The 13,020-nt window shown below is 26.2% G+C and overlaps 4 long non-coding RNA genes across 4 annotated transcripts; 2 read left to right on the top strand and 2 right to left on the bottom strand.

The window, feature by feature from the left end:
- Positions 1 to 2,006: 2,006 nt before the first annotated feature.
- On the top strand, positions 2,007 to 2,503 carry LOC122518951. Its single transcript, XR_006304207.1, has 3 exons — positions 2,007 to 2,045; positions 2,211 to 2,279; positions 2,462 to 2,503. It is a non-coding gene; the product is annotated as an uncharacterized LOC122518951 (long non-coding RNA).
- A 705-nt stretch (positions 2,504 to 3,208) lies between these two features.
- On the top strand, positions 3,209 to 3,507 carry LOC122518917. The gene is made up of 2 exons (XR_006304181.1): positions 3,209 to 3,239; positions 3,322 to 3,507. It is a non-coding gene; the product is annotated as an uncharacterized LOC122518917 (long non-coding RNA).
- A 5,763-nt stretch (positions 3,508 to 9,270) lies between these two features.
- LOC122518944 lies at positions 9,271 to 9,542 on the bottom strand. The gene is made up of 2 exons (XR_006304202.1): positions 9,510 to 9,542; positions 9,271 to 9,427 (listed from the first exon to the last, which is right to left on the bottom strand). It is a non-coding gene; the product is annotated as an uncharacterized LOC122518944 (long non-coding RNA).
- Positions 9,543 to 10,252: 710 nt separating this feature from the next.
- LOC122518950 lies at positions 10,253 to 10,744 on the bottom strand. Its single transcript, XR_006304206.1, has 3 exons — positions 10,706 to 10,744; positions 10,472 to 10,540; positions 10,253 to 10,288 (listed from the first exon to the last, which is right to left on the bottom strand). It is a non-coding gene; the product is annotated as an uncharacterized LOC122518950 (long non-coding RNA).
- Between the last annotated feature and the right edge of the window lie 2,276 nt (positions 10,745 to 13,020).

The raw sequence follows: 13,020 nt of genomic DNA, 5'->3' as shown, positions 1-13,020 counted from the left end.
TCTATTTTACTATTTTATGTACACGTATCTTGTTAATATTTAAAAAATAACGAAAAGAATAAAGATAATATGCACTATAAACCTTATCACACCGCACAGAAAAACATAAATAATTTATTTATAATTTAAATTAAATATCAATTTTATTATTAATTATAATTATCTAATTATTAATCCAATTAATAATTATTGTTATCTAATTTTTCTATTAGGTGTATGCGTTCCTTGTTAATATTTAAAAAATAACGAGTAAAATAATGACAATATAGACTAAAAACTTAATCATCTCATAACGTTCTGATTTAAACATTCTTTCAATTTTTATGTCATTGTTTAAACTAATGTACATTTGCTTTAACGTCCCTGTGCAGTGATGACTTTGGGTAATAAAATTTTCGTCCAGAAAAATATCCCATTAAAATTATTTTATATTCAAAGTATGCTAATAAGTATGCAATATTTAAACCAGTACATATGTGTTTAAACAATCTGAAATAAAAGTAGAGTGCATTCGTGCATTATAATAATTGTTAATTAATCGATGCAAGCGTCTATTGTTGTTTAAAAAATCAAAGTATATGTTTTATGTAACTTCTCGTTCGAAATCCACCGTTGAAATGAGACATTGTCCTCTGTAAAAGTTTTTTTGGTGAAAGTTGTTTACAGGACCTCCCGAACGTTAAGCACGTGTATAAAAAGAATATAAGAATAATAATATTTAATACAATTTAAGATTAAAACGTTATGATTTTCGTATTTTTATCTATTTCATGTAATTATTTTAATGCTCTTGCGCAGTGAGGACTTCGAGGGTAAAATTTAGCTGCAATATAAGAAAAGTGCATTAGTGCATTAAAATAATTGTTAATGTATACGTAATGTACATGTATATGGAAATGAAAAAAGAAAGTACATTCCTCTAAACAATTATACAACCAAATATAATAAAACAATTTATAAACAATATACTAATGGAAAATGTTAATTATTGAAGCTTACCATTATGATAGAAAAAAGCTGAGGTGTTTGCTCGTTTAAGTACCATAAAAAAATTGCCTGGATTAATTTTAAAATCTTGTAATCTCTTCTTTTATATGTACTTGATACACAAAACAATAAGAAAGCCTAATAGATGCTGTGCTTTTCCAAATCTTTAAATACTTGCAAATCTGAAAATCATAAAATTTTATTAGTAAAGTATCAAGTTATTCTTGTTAATATTTAAAAACTAATGTATAGAATAAAGATAATATACACTAAAAACTTTATCACACTGCAACAGAAAAACACACAAATTTTATTTATTTAATAAATCAAAAATAAATTAATTTTTCCTATTAGGTGTACACGTTCCTTTATAATATTTAAGAAATAAAGAATAAAATAAAGAGGTTATACACTGAAAACCGCACAGAAGACACAATCGTATAGAAAAGAAACGTATAGAAAAATCGTATAGAAAAGATATTTTACAAACAATTGACATAAAGCACTGTAACCATCCTTAAAGAATGAAAATAACAAGAATTTTTCCATATCAATACAGAATATGGGAATTTATACTTTCATAGTTGGCATAAGAGATTTCAATTGTTTTGTTTCAATTTATTTTAATTCTTTAAGGATGGCTGTATTGCTTTATGTCATTTGTTTTAAAGATTTCTATAACGTGGTTTCTTATCTATACAATTATGTTTCTCTGTGCAATGTGATGTCAATTGTCTTAAAAATATCAACAACGTGGTTTCTTTTCTATACAATTGTGTTTTTCTGTGCAATGTGACAAAGTTTTTAGTATATATTGTCTTTATTCTACACGTTATTCTTTAAATATTAACAAGGAATGTGATAAACATATACAAAACACTCATATATTTAATTTTCTTTATATTATTCTAATGCTATGTTACTTTATAGTTTTTTTTAGGTTTCCAAACATTGGAAGAATACAGCATGAATACATATACTTATTGTCAGTCTAATTGTGTTTACTTTTCTATCTAAATAATAACTGTGTTTACTTTTTTATATTGATATCAGTTGTGGTAAGTGTATCTCTTTTCTTTTATAACAAAAAGAAGAGTAATATTAAAAGTAGAAGAAGGGAGAAGAGAGAGAGAGAGTAACATCTTATACAAATATCATACATATACATATGTAGACTCGTTCAGTTGGCTTAATACTTTACTAATCAATCTTATGATTTTCAGATTTGCAAGTATTTGAAGATTTGGAAAAGCACAGTATCGATTAGGCTTACTTATTGTTTCGTGTATCAAGTACATACATAAACTTTAATAATTCACATTTCCATTAGTAAATTGATTATTAATTGTTTGAATACATTGGTTGTATAATTGTTTAGAAAAATGTACTTTATTTTTTCATTTACATATACGTGTACATTACGTATACATTAACAATTATTTTAATGCACTAATGCACTTTTCTTATATTGCAGCTAAATTTTACCCTCGAAGTCACCACTGCGCAGAAGCATTATAATAATTACTTAAAATAGATAAAAATATGAAAATCATAACGTTTTAATCTTAAAGATTATGTATTAGATGTATGACACCCTTTATACACATGCGCATTGTTTGGAAAGTCTTATAAACAACATTTAATAAAAGTACTTTCATAGAGGACAACGTCTCATTTCAACGATCGATTTCGAAGGGGACGGTACATAGATCATATATTCCGATCTTTTAGACAACAATAGACATTCCTATCGATTATTTAAATATTATTTTAATATTCTAATGCAATCTCTTTATATTTCAGATTGTTTAAACACATATGTACTGGTTTAAACATTACATACTTATTAACATACTTTGAATATAAATTAATTTTAATGTGATATTTTTCTGGATAAAAATTTTATTATCCAAAGTCATCATTGCATAGGGACGTAAAAACAAACGTATATTAGTTTAAACAATTACATAAAATTGAAATAATGTTTAAATCAGAACGTTACAATCTTAAATTTTTACAAATTTAAAAGACAAATAGGAATCATATTACATAAGGGATTCTTTTCTTTTACAAATTGTATTGCCAAGCCTCGTACCAGGTAATAAAAAAAATTATTGTTAATCGAATTACTAGAAAATATTGAGGACTTGTATCAACGAATTTCTTTTTGTAGAGATGCCATGGGAATCATTTTACAAATAGAATGCAGCAGCAGTTTAAAGGATCTTTTAATAAGCAAACATAATTATCTTGTATTGGGAATAAACCAATATTATAATAATTTCTTAAAAGATATTTATTCAAAGTATTAAAGATCTTATTCTTTCTGCATAGGTGATCAATCATTAAACTGGAAGAAAGGAAAGATAATTTTCAATTCGATAAGCAAAATCCAACTACACTGTAATCGTGAGAGATCTAGGAAGACAGTGTGGAAAGGGTTTTGTTCTCACCCTGGAAGGAAACTATGTATTATAATATACTATCAAAAGAATTGAAGGATGAATGCATCCTGATTACTAAAAATTTAAAAGACAAAAAGGAATCATATTATATTAAGAATTCTTTTCTTATACAAATTGTATTGCCAAGCCTCGTACCAGATAATGAAAGATATTATTGTTAATCGACTCACTAGAAAATATTGTGGACTTGTATTAACTAATTTCTTTTTTGTAGAGATTCCATGGGAATCATTTTGAAAATAGAATGCAGAAGCAGTTTAAAGGATCTTTTAAAAGGCAAACATAAATTTCTTTATTGGGAATAAACCAATATTATAATATTTCTAAAAAAATATTTATTCAAAGTATTAAAGATCTGATTCTTTCTGCATAGGTGTTCAATCAATGTACTGGAAAAGAGAGACTATGATTTTTCACTACGTTAAGAAGAATCCAACAACACTTTAATCATGAAAGATTTAGGAAGACACAGGTGAACGTGCTACGTTCTCACACTGGAAGGAAACCATGTACTATAATATTATATCAAAATAATTCAAGAAAGAAAGCATCCTGATTATTACAAATTTAAAAGACAAATAGGAATCATATTATATAAGGGATTCTTTTCTTATACAAATTGTATTGCCAAGCCTCGTAACCAGGTAATGAAAGATATTATTGTTAATCGACTCACTAGAAAATATTGAGGACTTGTATTAACTAATTTCTTTTTTGTAGAGATTCCGTGGGAATCATTTTGCAAATAGAATGCAGCAGCACTGTAAAGGATCTTTTAAGAGGCAAACATAATTATCTTATATTGGGAATAAACCAATATTATAATAATTTCTTAAAAAATATTTATTCAAAGTATTAAAGATCTTATTCTTTCTGCATAGGTGATCATTCATTAAACTAGAAGAAAGGAAAGATAATTTTCAATTAGATAAGAAAAATCGAAAAACACTGTAATCATGAAAGATTTAGGAAGACACAGGTGAAAGTGTTCCGTTCTCACACTGGAAGGAAACCATGTACTATAATATTCTATCAAAAGAATTGAAGGAAACCATGTACTGTAATATTCTTTCAAAAGAATAGAAGAAGGAATGCATCATGGTTATTATAAATTTAAAAGTCAAATAGGAAATACATTGCATTAGGATATTCCTAACATATATAAAGTATATTATTTAGTATTGTACTTCGTAATTGAAAATACTATTATACATCGACTGGCAATAATTTATCTAAAGGAAACTATTCTTTTTGAATAATAAATTGTTAAAGCAGAAAGGCCATAGATAAGAAATATTGAAAAAATGTCTTAATTTCGTAAATCTAAAGGAGAAGAAAATAATGCTGTCAGAAAATTAAATTCTACTGATCATCAAAGTCTTTCACTTGCTTTTTAAGATTTAACTCTACTTGTGCTATATAATTTCTAATAAGGATCATTCATTATTTAATGGTACGTTGATAGAAAAGAAATACTAAAAACATTTCTAGTATTTTTTCTTATCTATACAACAGAGAATATACTGTAGATTTTTCAATTTTACATGAGATAGTGTAACAAACTAATAGTTTCATTTCCTTTGTAGGGTTTTTTGTGCAATTTCTTAAATGAAAAAGAGATTAAAGGAATATTCTAGTAGCACAAAATTTGGGTAGAAAAGAAGAAAACTGTAGTATCATGAAGAAACATATCACACTATTATGCCACATTGTGGTGGCATTACATAATATAAAATGTATTTGTTGTTTCGTTTAACGATTGCTAGATAAATCTTTTTTTAAATAATATGCTTATATATTTGATACCGGGTGTGATTTCATAAGTGAAGATACGAAATGAATTATTTACTACATATATCTATAATTTAAAGCGCAGAGTAGTGTTTTAATAGCTCAATAATGTAACAAATTCATTGTAATTTTTAAGACGATGTCATACCATGATTGTACATTTAATATTACTTATTAATATATATTTTCTAAAAATATTTGTGCATTAGCATATTTTATTTACATATACGTAAAGTATAATATAATTAATTTAACTATCATTAATGAATTAAAATAAAATTTAAATGTTTGGCGAATTTTATAGACTCCTTGGAATAATGTAATAAGAGATAATTAAAAAAAAAAAAAAATGATAAAAAATATCACATTATTCTAATTTTCGTCACAGTAAAATATCTTATTTAGGTCACTATTGAGAAATATTAATATTCTAATTTTTTGTGAAAAAATGATTATTTATATTCTCTTCCTTTTTTTCTATATTCATAGAACTAATATTATAAAAGACTATAAATAATATTTAATAGCTTGGAAAAATATTAATGAATGTATTTATCGATATATATAATATATCTATATATACTGTGAAAGGCATTTAAATGCCACCCTCGAATCAAAATTTTGACGTTTTTCTGATTTCACATAGGAATCCATATGTTCCGGTATTTTAAATCCGGTATTTTAAATTTGTCGTGACGTCACAAAAATGAAATTTGGTAATAGGATCACAGGATGATACAAGAGCTCTTCGAAGAGAATAGGAAACGAGAGCGCTGATTGGTTGATAAATAGCCAATCAGCTCTCAATATATGGCCTAGAAGAGCGCTGATTGGTTGATAAAAGCCAATCAGCTCCTAATAGTGCGCTGATTGGTTATAATAGCCAATCAGCTCTCAATATATGGCCTAGAAGAGCGCTGATTGGTTGAAAATTGGCCAATCGGCTCTTATGGATTTCTGATTGGTTGATGCTGGGTCTATTATCAACCAATCAGCGCTCTCGTTTCCTACTCTCTTCGAAGAGCTCTTGTATCATCCTGTGATCCTACTACCAAATTTCATTTTTGTGACGTCACGACAAATTTAAAATACCGGATTTAAAATACCGGAACATATGGATTCCTATGTGAAATCAGAAAAACGTCAAAATTTTGATTCGAGGGTGGCATTTAAATGCCTTTCACAGTATATATAGATATATATATATCGATAAATACATTCATTAATATTTTTCCAAGCTATTAAATATTATTTATAGTCTTTTATAATATTAGTTCTATGAATATAGAAAAAAAGGAAGAGAATATAAATAATCATTTTTTCACAAAAAATTAGAATATTAATATTTCTCAATAGTGACCTAAATAAGATATTTTACTGTGACGAAAATTAGAATAATGTGATATTTTTTATCATTTTTTTTTTTTTTAATTATCTCTTATTACATTATTCCAAGGAGTCTATAAAATTCGCCAAACATTTAAATTTTATTTTAATTCATTAATGATAGTTAAATTAATTATATTATACTTTACGTATATGTAAATAAAATATGCTAATGCACAAATATTTTTAGAAAATATATATTAATAAGTAATATTAAATGTACAATCATGGTATGACATCGTCTTAAAAATTACAATGAATTTGTTACATTATTGAGCTATTAAAACACTACTCTGCGCTTTAAATTATAGATATATGTAGTAAATAATTCATTTCGTATCTTCACTTATGAAATCACACCCGGTATCAAATATATAAGCATATTATTTAAAAAAAGATTTATCTAGCAATCGTTAAACGAAACAACAAATACATTTTATATTATGTAATGCCACCACAATGTGGCATAATAGTGTGATATGTTTCTTCATGATACTACAGTTTTCTTCTTTTCTACCCAAATTTTGTGCTACTAGAATATTCCTTTAATCTCTTTTTCATTTAAGAAATTGCACAAAAAACCCTACAAAGGAAATGAAACTATTAGTTTGTTACACTATCTCATGTAAAATTGAAAAATCTACAGTATATTCTCTGTTGTATAGATAAGAAAAAATACTAGAAATGTTTTTAGTATTTCTTTTCTATCAACGTACCATTAAATAATGAATGATCCTTATTAGAAATTATATAGCACAAGTAGAGTTAAATCTTAAAAAGCAAGTGAAAGACTTTGATGATCAGTAGAATTTAATTTTCTGACAGCATTATTTTCTTCTCCTTTAGATTTACGAAATTAAGACATTTTTTCAATATTTCTTATCTATGGCCTTTCTGCTTTAACAATTTATTATTCAAAAAGAATAGTTTCCTTTAGATAAATTATTGCCAGTCGATGTATAATAGTATTTTCAATTACGAAGTACAATACTAAATAGTATACTTTATATATGTTAGGAATATCCTAATGCAATGTATTTCCTATTTGACTTTTAAATTTATAATAACCATGATGCATTCCTTCTTCTATTCTTTTGAAAGAATATTACAGTACATGGTTTCCTTCAATTCTTTTGACAGAATATTATAGTACATGGTTTCCTTCCAGTGTGAGAACGGAACACTTTCACCTGTGTCTTCCTAAATCTTTCATGATTACAGTGTTTTTCGATTTTTCTTATCTAATTGAAAATTATCTTTCCTTTCTTCTAGTTTAATGAATGATCACCTATGCAGAAAGAATCAGATCTTTAATACTTTGAATAAATATTTTTTAAGAAATATTATAATATTGGTTTATTCCCAATACAAGATAATTATGTTTGCCTATTAAAAGATCCTTTACTGCTGCTGCATTCTATTTGCAAAATGATTCCCATGGAATCTCTACAAAAAAGAAATTAGTTAATACAAGTCCTCAATATTTTCTAGTGAGTCGATTAACAATAATATCTTTCATTACCTGGTACGAGGCTTGGCAATACAATTTGTATAAGAAAAGAATCCCTTATATAATATGATTCCTATTTGTCTTTTAAATTTGTAATAATCAGGATGCTTTCTTTCTTGAATTATTTTGATATAATATTATAGTACATAGTTTCCTTCCAGTGTTAGAACGTAGCACGTTCACCGGTGTCTTCCTAAATCTTTCATGATTACAGTTTTTCGATTTTTCATATCTAATTGAAAATTATTTTTTCTTTTCTTCTAGTTTAATGAATGATCACCTATGCAGAAAGAATAAGATCTTTAATACTTTGAATAAATATTTTTTAAGAAATTATTATAATATTGGTTTATTCCCAATACAAGATAATTATGTTTGAGTATTAAAAGATCCTTTAAACTGCTGCTGCATTCTATTTGTAAAATGATTCCCATGGCATCTCTACAAAAAAGAAATTCATTGATACGAGTCCTCAAAATTTTCTAGTAAGTCGATTACCAATAATTTTTTATTACCTAGTACGAGGCTTGGCAATACAATTTGTAAAAGAAAAGAATCCCTTATATAATATGATTCTATTTGTCTTTTAAATTTGTAATAATCAGGATGCTTTCTTTCTTGAATTATTTTGATATAATATTATAGTACATGGTTTCCTTCCAGTGTGAGAACGTAGCACGTTCACCTGTGTCTTCCTAAATCTTTCATGATTAAAGTGTTGTTGGATTCTTCTTAACGTAGTGAAAAATCATAGTCTCTCTTTTCCAGTACATTGATTGAACACCTATGCAGAAAGAATCAGATCTTTAATACTTTGAATAAATATTTTTTTAGAAAATATTATAATATTGGTGTATTCCCAATAAAAGAAATTTATGTTTGCCTTTTAAAAGATCCTTTAAACTGCTCTGCATTCTATTTTCAAAATGATTCCCATGGAATCTCTACAAAAAAGAAATTAGTTAATACAAGTCCACAATATTTTCTAGTGAGTCGATTAACAATAATATCTTTCATTATCTGGTACGAGGCTTGGCAATACAATTTGTATAAGAAAAGAATTCTTAATATAATATGATTCCTTTTTGTCTTTTAAATTTTTAGTAATCAGGATGCATTCATCTTCAATTCTTTTGATAGTATATTATAATACATAGTTTCCTTCCAGGGTGAGAACAAAACCCTTTCCACACTGTCTTCCTAGATCTCTCACGATTACAGTGTAGTTGGATTTTGCTTATCGAATTGAAAATTATCTTTCCTTTCTTCCAGTTTAATGATTGATCACCTATGCAGAAAGAATAAGATCTTTAATACTTTGAATAAATATCTTTTAAGAAATTATTATAATATTGGTTTATTCCCAATACAAGATAATTATGTTTGCTTATTAAAAGATCCTTTAAACTGCTGCTGCATTCTATTTGTAAAATGATTCCCATGGCATCTCTACAAAAAAGAAATTCGTTGATACAAGTCCTCAATATTTTCTAGTAATTCGATTAACAATAATTTTTTTTATTACCTGGTACGAGGCTTGGCAATACAATTTGTAAAAGAAAAGAATCCCTTATGTAATATGATTCCTATTTGTCTTTTAAATTTGTAAAAATTTAAGATTGTAACGTTCTGATTTAAACATTATTTCAATTTTATGTAATTGTTTAAACTAATATACGTTTGTTTTTACGTCCCTATGCAATGATGACTTTGGATAATAAAATTTTTATCCAGAAAAATATCACATTAAAATTAATTTATATTCAAAGTATGTTAATAAGTATGTAATGTTTAAACCAGTACATATGTGTTTAAACAATCTGAAATATAAAGAGATTGCATTAGAATATTAAAATAATATTTAAATAATCGATAGGAATGTCTATTGTTGTCTAAAAGATCGGAATATATGATCTATGTACCGTCCCCTTCGAAATCGATCGTTGAAATGAGACGTTGTCCTCTATGAAAGTACTTTTATTAAATGTTGTTTATAAGACTTTCCAAACAATGCGCATGTGTATAAAGGGTGTCATACATCTAATACATAATCTTTAAGATTAAAACGTTATGATTTTCATATTTTTATCTATTTTAAGTAATTATTATAATGCTTCTGCGCAGTGGTGACTTCGAGGGTAAAATTTAGCTGCAATATAAGAAAAGTGCATTAGTGCATTAAAATAATTGTTAATGTATACGTAATGTACACGTATATGTAAATGAAAAAATAAAGTACATTTTTCTAAACAATTATACAACCAATGTATTCAAACAATTAATAATCAATTTACTAATGGAAAATGTGAATTATTAAAGTTTATGTATGTACTTGATACACGAAACAATAAGTAAGCCTAATCGATACTGTGCTTTTCCAAATCTTCAAATACTTGCAAATCTGAAAATCATAAGATTGATTAGTAAAGTATTAAGCCAACTGAACGAGTCTACATATGTATATGTATGATATTTGTATAAGATGTTACTCTCTCTCTCTCTTCTCCCTTCTTCTACTTTTAATATTACTCTTCTTTTTGTTATAAAAGAAAAGAGATACACTTACCACAACTGATATCAATATAAAAAAGTAAACACAGTTATTATTTAGATAGAAAAGTAAACACAATTAGACTGACAATAAGTATATGTATTCATGCTGTATTCTTCCAATGTTTGGAAACCTAAAAAAAACTATAAAGTAACATAGCATTAGAATAATATAAAGAAAATTAAATATATGAGTGTTTTGTATATGTTTATCACATTCCTTGTTAATATTTAAAGAATAACGTGTAGAATAAAGACAATATATACTAAAAACTTTGTCACATTGCACAGAAAAACACAATTGTATAGAAAAGAAACCACGTTGTTGATATTTTTAAGACAATTGACATCACATTGCACAGAGAAACATAATTGTATAGATAAGAAACCACGTTATAGAAATCTTTAAAACAAATGACATAAAGCAATACAGCCATCCTTAAAGAATTAAAATAAATTGAAACAAAACAATTGAAATCTCTTATGCCAACTATGAAAGTATAAATTCCCATATTCTGTATTGATATGGAAAAATTCTTGTTATTTTCATTCTTTAAGGATGGTTACAGTGCTTTATGTCAATTGTTTGTAAAATATCTGCACTATACGAGTTTTCTATACGCTTCTTTTCTATACGATTGTGTCTTCTGTGCGGTTTTCAGTGTATAACCTCTTTATTTTATTCTTTATTTCTTAAATATTATAAAGGAACGTGTACACCTAATAGGAAAAATTAATTTATTTTTGATTTATTAAATAAATAAAATTTGTGTGTTTTTCTGTTGCAGTGTGATAAAGTTTTTAGTGTATATTATCTTTATTCTATACATTAGTTTTTAAATATTAACAAGAATAACTTGATACTTTACTAATAAAATTTTATGATTTTCAGATTTGCAAGTATTTAAAGATTTGGAAAAGCACAGCATCTATTAGGCTTTCTTATTGTTTTGTGTATCAAGTACATATATAAAAGAAGAGATTACAAGATTTTAAAATTAATCCAGGCAATTTTTTTATGGTACTTAAACGAGCAAACACCTCAGCTTTCTTCTATCATAATGGTAAGCTTCAATAATTAACATTTTCCATTAGTATATTGTTTATAAATTGTTTTATTATATATTGGTTGTATAATTGTTTAGAGGAATGTACTTTCTTTTTTCATTTCCATATACATGTACATTACGTATACATTAACAATTATTTTAATGCACTAATGCACTTTTCTTATATTGCAGCTAAATTTTACCCTCGAAGCAATCATTGCGCAGGAGCAATAAAAAATATACATAAAAATGATAAAAATACGAAAATAAGAACGTTACAATCTTAATAATTATGTATTAGGTGTATGACACCCTTTATATACATGCGCAACGTTCGGAAAGTCAGATAAACAACATTTAATAAAAGTACTTTCATAGAGGACAACGTCTCATTTCAACGGTGGATTTCGAAGGGGACGGTACATACGTCATATATTCCGATCTTTTAGACAACAATAGACATACCTATCGATTATTTAACAATTATTTTAATATTCTAATGCAATCTCCTTATAATTCAGATTGTTTAAACACATGTGTACTGGTTTAAACATTACATATTTATTAACATACTTTGAATATAAAATAATTTTAATGTGATATTTTTCTGGATAAAAATTTTATTATCCAAAGTCATCATTGCACAGGGACGTTAAAACAAATGTACACTAGTTTAAACAATTACATAAAAATTGAAGGAATGTTTAAATCAGAACGTTATGAGGTGATTAAGTTTTTAGTCTATATTGTCATTATTTTACTCGTTATTTTTTAAATATTAACAAGGAACGCATACACCTAATAGAAAAATTAGATAACAATAATTATTAATTGGATTAATTATATTTATATAATATCGAACGGTTCAAAAGTCTTTGCGTTTTCTTAAAAATTAATTTTTTTTCGAAAAAGTAAAGATAGCTGAATACGTTGGATACTTACTTAATATTAAGTATATTAACGCTTTGCTCTTTAGTAATTTCTACTGAATACTTTATTTGTTATATATGTATAGTAAATACAAAGTAGTGTAAAGATAAAAGATAAAAGTGGTCGAGTAAAAAAGTAAGACCATATGATGTATGACAAAGTTTCTGTTTTTCTTCGATATTATTTAATTTTTTAAATGCAAAGTGTTAATAATAGGTTCATCGATTAGATCCAATATCTGTTGAGGCATTCGAGTAAATGTAACTGTACGATTTGTATTGTAAAATGCGCTTAAAAAAAGCCTCACAGCAGAGTTTAGGGCATGAAGAAAGAAGAGGCTAAATGCTGAAGA

Source organism: Polistes fuscatus, unplaced genomic scaffold (genome assembly GCF_010416935.1).
Source record: "Polistes fuscatus isolate 324 unplaced genomic scaffold, CU_Pfus_HIC Scaffold27, whole genome shotgun sequence".
Lineage (NCBI taxonomy): Eukaryota > Metazoa > Arthropoda > Insecta > Hymenoptera > Vespidae > Polistes > Polistes fuscatus.
The sequence above is the reverse complement of the archived record's forward strand: the minus strand, read 5'-3'. Positions and strand labels throughout refer to the sequence as shown.